The sequence below is a fragment of the Ictalurus punctatus genome, chromosome 15 (assembly GCF_001660625.3).
Source record: "Ictalurus punctatus breed USDA103 chromosome 15, Coco_2.0, whole genome shotgun sequence".
Lineage (NCBI taxonomy): Eukaryota > Metazoa > Chordata > Actinopteri > Siluriformes > Ictaluridae > Ictalurus > Ictalurus punctatus.
Window position 1 is genome coordinate 14009427 of NC_030430.2, and position 5800 is coordinate 14015226.

Sequence of the window (5800 nt, forward strand, 5' to 3'; positions counted from 1 at the left end):
ATATTAACTGAATGATGGTACATTGATAAGGGATAGTTAATAGAAAACAAGCCTAACTTTAGATCAAGGACACAGTCCAGATGAAAGTACACACACACACACACACACACACATACACACACACACACACACACACACACACACACACACACACACACACACACACACACACACACACACACACACACACACACACACACACAAACAAACAAACAAAATGTATCATGATTACAGATAAGGCTATCCCATGCAGTCCACATGATATTAAGGTGATAGTGGTCACTTTTCAAAACAAGAGATTTCACAATTATTCTGCATCAGCTGATTGCTGATATTCTTACAAGTATTTTTTTTTTTTTTTTTTTTGTATTGGAATGGCTTACATTTATTTATGACAATGAGGATTTGTCTAATTAAATATGCATATATTTGACCATATTAAGACCAAAAATCAAGTTTTTGGATGATGTTAGAATTAAAATTCGAATTTCGCTGTGAAGATGCTAGCAAGAGAAAGACTTACAGAAAAGTTTGCTGGAAAATAATTCCCATAATGTTCAACCATCTGTGGTTATAACACCCTGTGGTGTAAAACACCACAGGGTGTTATAATTTTTTTTTCAGAATAATATTAATATTAATATTTGTAATATAAAAAAAATCAAACAATTATCAACATGTTTGTAAATTCCTCTGTAATATCCTAAATTGAGGAATTCATTCCTCAACAGAAGACCATAAGATATGACCACATCACCCCTGTCTTATCCACACTGCATTGACACCAAGTAAAATTTCACATTGATTATAAAATACTAGGCTCTATATTGACCAGTAAAGCACTAAATGGTCTCGCGCCACAGCACCTAAGCGAACTTTTGGTGTTTTATTATCTGCAATGCCTATTTCGATCAAAAGGTGCAGCCTATTTGTTGGTACCTGAAATAGTGAAGGCAACAACAGGGGGTGGGGCATTCTCTTACAAAGCTACCAAGTTATGAAACAGCCTCACTATTAGTCTTTGGAACTCAGACACAGTCTTACTGTTTAAGGCCAGGCTGAAAACATATTTGTTGTGTCAAGCCTTGTGTTAACAGTTTTTTCTTAGGTAAAGGAGCAGATCCACATTCTACAGAGGAACTACTGAGAGCATCCTGAGCAGCTGCATCACTGTCTGGTTCGGAAATTGCATCTCATTGGATCACAAGACCCTGTAGTGGATAGTGAGGACAGCTGAGAAGATCACTGGGGTCTCTCGTCCCTCCATCATAAACATTTACACCACACACTTCATCTGCAAAGCCACCAGCATTGTGGATGACCCCACACATCCCTCACACACACTCTTCACCTTCCTGACATCTGGAAAAAGGTACTGAAGCATTCGCGCCCTCATGGCCAGTCTGTTTAAAAGCTTCTTCCCCCAAGCCATCAGACTCCTCAATACTCAGAGACTGGACTGACACACACACACCCTGAACTGAACACCATCCCACTCCTATTGCAATATTTGCACATTCCTGCATTGACTCTGTTGCATTTTTGCTGCTACTGTATTTATAAAAATATAGTATTAATGTATTATCACTATTATACACTTTACCTGGCTGCTACCACAATAACTGCTATGTTCATATTTGGTATAAGCTAATCCACTGAAGATTAAGTCATAGCATGTTATGTTTATATTTATACGTTTTTAAAATTATATTGTTACTCTTTGGCACCTATCTTTTGCACTACCTATTATATCAGACACTTCCACACTAAAACTGTGTACTGCTCAGCGCTACACTGTTACAGTGCCTGTTGTCCTGTTTTAGTAGTATTGTACTGTCCCGTGTTGTTAGCACATGTCTGCACGTGCACTTTGTGTAGAATGTGTAGATTTTATTTAGTTCTGTGTCGTCTCATGTGGTTAATGTGTTGTTTTATGTAGCACCATGGTCCTGGAGGAATGTTGTTTCGTTTCACTGTGTACTGTATGAGCTGTATATGGTTAAAATGACAATAAAGCCACTTGAACTTGAACTTGAGATCTCTCCTTATGTCCCAGCGTGCCCTCTTTTCTGTGTTTTAGAGTCCTGAAAGCTAATTATGAGGCTGTTCCATAACTGTGGTAAGGACACTTGTAGCTGCATTCTGGACTTAATGGAGCTTGTTTATGCACCTACTGGAACAGCCAGACAGTAAGGCATTACAGTAATCCAATGTAGAGGTAAAAAAAAATAATAATAACATGAACGATTTTTTCTGCGTCATGTAATGACATTATATGTCTTATCTTAGCAATATTTCTGAGACGAAAGACGGCTATCCTAGTAATATTATCTACATGAGCTTCAAATGAAAGACTGGAGTTAATAATCACACCAAGATCTTTTACTGCTGCACATGATGAAACAGAAAAGCGACCTGGAGTTACTATGTAAACAGAAAGCTTACTTCTAGTTACACATGGTCCTACTACAAGACCTTCTGTCCTGTTAGAATTAAACATCCAGTGTCTTACACATTCCTCAACTTTATTAAGCTGATGTCTGTCATCTGGCTTTGCTAAAACATGCAACTAATACCATGTTTACAAATAATTTGACCCAGAAGTAGCATATACAGTCATGTGAAAAAATAAGTATACCCCATTTGGACAAGCAAACATTTGATCATCTTTGAAATAGTGCCTATTAATAAAGTTTATATATTTGAACAAAGCCACAAGGAAAATTTGTTTTTTTCCCAATCATTTATTCAGCAGAAATATCAATAGGTGTGATATTTGACTGTGGAAAAAGTAAGTACACCCTTAGCCTCAGAAGCTAGTATTGCTCCCTTTAGCAGAATTTTCACCGCTCTTCCATGCAATATACTTTCAGTTGCGAGAAGTTTGAGGGTTTTCTTGCATGTACTGCCTGTTTCAAATCCCCCCACAACATTTCAATGGGACTCAGTTCCAGGCTTTGACTAGGAAATTCCATAATCCTCCATTTCCTCTTTTTGAGTCATTCCTTGGTGGATTTGTTAGTGTGCTTAGGATCATTATCCTGTTGAATTGTCCACTTTCAGTTCAGTTTAAATTTTCAGACAGATGGCCTCACATCATCTTCAAGCACTCTTTGATATGATGCAGAATTCATAGTTCAGTCAATGAATGCCAGCTGTCCAGTCCCTGAGGCAGCAAAGCAACCTTAAACCATAACATTTCCACCACCGTGCTTCACAGATGGTATGAGGTGCTTCTCCTGAAAAGCTGTCTTTGGTCTGTGCCAAACATGTCTACTGTTACGGTGGCCAAACAACTTGATCTTTGATTGTTCTGTCCAGAGCACAGTATTCCAAATGGAATCTTTGAGGATATCATTGCCAAACTGTAATTATGCAAAGACTTTTACTGGCATGCCCCACATGCAGGTCAAATCTCTTTCTGACTGTAGAAGCATGCACTTTAACAACAACAGTTGCAAGACTTACTAGGAAATCCTGTGATGAAATTTTGAAATTAGAGACTTCTTTTCACATCCTGGACCTGTCCTGTACAAATGAGTCATTCGAAGTCTGCACTGTTTGATTATTTTCCTTATAGTAGAATTATCCATCCATTCATCTTCTATACTGCTTATCCTTTTCAGGGGAAACCTGAAGCCTATCCCAGGGAGCATCAGGCACAAGGGTACACACTGGACAGGGTGCCAATCCATCATACACTATAGACATGCCAATCAACCAACCATGTCTTTGGACTGGGGGAGGAAACCAGAGTACCTGGAGGAAATCCCCGCGCACACACAGAGCTGCGGGAATTGAACCCCCGACCCTGGAGGTGTGAGGCGTATGTGCTAATCACTAAGCCACCGTGCACCCCAGTGGAATGATGTATTTCAAATAATTTGGAGATCTTTGACTAATAGGTATCCACAATCTTTTTTCTGAAGGCCTTACAGAACTCTTTAGATCTTGACATGATGACACCACACACCTCAATAGCTAAGGGAACTCCAGACACTAGATATGACAGGGGTATACATAAGACAGGTTCCACCTGCACTCCTCAAGTAGGTTCTAATCACTGGCACCCAGTCTTGAACACCTGATTCAACTTTTATGGCTTTGAAGGTGTGATAAATGTAGGGGTGCACTTACTTTTTCCATGTGACTGATCTGTTTTTTGTTCATTTAAATTGTGAAAATTACTACAAAATGTCCATTTTATGTGTCATTTGATAGAGTGCATCACCTTTATTAATAGGCACCATTTCAACGAGAATTCAGAATATGGCCCTGGGAGTCTGTAAATAAATAGTGGATTAGGGGAATTGACTCGGTAGATTTATTTTTTGTGGATGTTATGCTAGTATAAAGAATTTCAAAAGTGTTGAATTTATGACTAGGTTTTTGTGTGATGTCTACATTATCATTAAAAATTAGAGATTAAAAAAAAAGTTTTCTAATGATCCCTCTTTTCTTTTAATTAACATTTTGTAGATTCTGAAAGGTGTATGTAAATTTATAACCTCAACTATATAATTTCGTTCTTCAAGTTTTCTTGAAATGGTGGATTGTGATATCTTCACCCCTGACCTGTGGAGATTGTTGGTGAGGTCACAGACTGTTGCTTTTGTTTTTTCTTTGCAGCTCTCACAATATTTGTGTTATCAACTGCTGTTATTTTCCTCAGCTGACCTGTTTGATGTCTGGGTATTAATACACCAGTGATTTCTTTCTTTTTCAAGATATTCCAAATTGTTGTTATTGACTATGCCCAATGCTTCTGCAATGGCTCTGATAGATTTTCCCTTTTTTCTCAGATTCAAAATGGCTTGCTTTGCCCCAGCTCTCTGGTCTTTATGTTGGTATTCCCCCCCCTAACAACAATTGTGGTCTTCACAGGTGAAACTCAGAGCTCAAACCAAGAGTAGACATTCAGAGCTATTTATACTTTAAACATTCAATCTAACAGGGCAAACCTGGGCAGCAAGAAACACCTGTCAATCATGTGTTCCAATAGTTTTAAATCACTTGAACAATTGGTGGGTTAAAACAAATGGTGCCATATTCCAAGCTGTTTAACACATCTAGATGTAAACATCAGGAAATGAAAGCTGAAATTCTGATCTATCGTCTCATATACTTCTTTTGATGTCAATCCTGAATGTGTTCAGTGTCTAGCAAAAAGAATTGGCCTTGACTGTATCACACAAACGCTTTACTATTTACTACCATGTGTTGTCTAGAATCACTTGCTATTTTAAATTCTGGTTCTCACACTCTCTCTTGATTTTTGTGCCATGCTACCACCTAGAGGCTCTGGCATGCATGCACACACTGCAGGAATGACATCAACTGTTTACACTAGGATGGTTTCAAGTGTTAGTAGTAATGGGATTACACAACACACAAATCACCGCTGAGTAACTGGCATGATAAAACTTATTTGAAGGAATGCTTTATTGATAAACAGAACGAACACTGACATTAACATAAATGACCATGTCCACAAATTCCTTAAAAGAAAACCAGATCCTCTCATTTTGTAAAGTCGAGCTACAACCTCAGATTTAAAGCTATATTGTGCTCAGGCACTCTACAACAGCCGGTCCCATTTACACAAATGCAGCTTAAGGGATAGATCATTTCTCTCCATCTCTTAAAAAAAAAAAAAAAAAAAAAAAAAAAAAAAATATTACACCTTTCGCTCCTTGATAACAGAAAGGTATGGTCACTGATCCCAGTAAATGATATTAACATGAATCCCAAAACCCCTGCTGTGTATTACTGGCAGCATAGCTGTACATATTTCTGGCAA

At 38.1% G+C, this 5800-nt stretch overlaps 1 protein-coding gene across 13 annotated transcripts in view; it reads right to left on the minus strand.

Annotated features, from left to right (window-relative positions):
* Positions 1-5424: 5424 nt before the first annotated feature.
* The window catches only part of tpd52l2b (tpd52 like 2b), a 21822-nt gene continuing 21446 nt past the window's right edge, over positions 5425-5800 (minus strand). For all 13 annotated transcript variants that reach the window (XM_017487684.3, XM_017487683.3, XM_017487682.3 and 10 more), the window contains one exon: positions 5425-5800. This exon is cut by the window's right edge and continues 1223 nt beyond it. The gene's annotated coding sequence lies outside the window, so the exon portion shown is untranslated.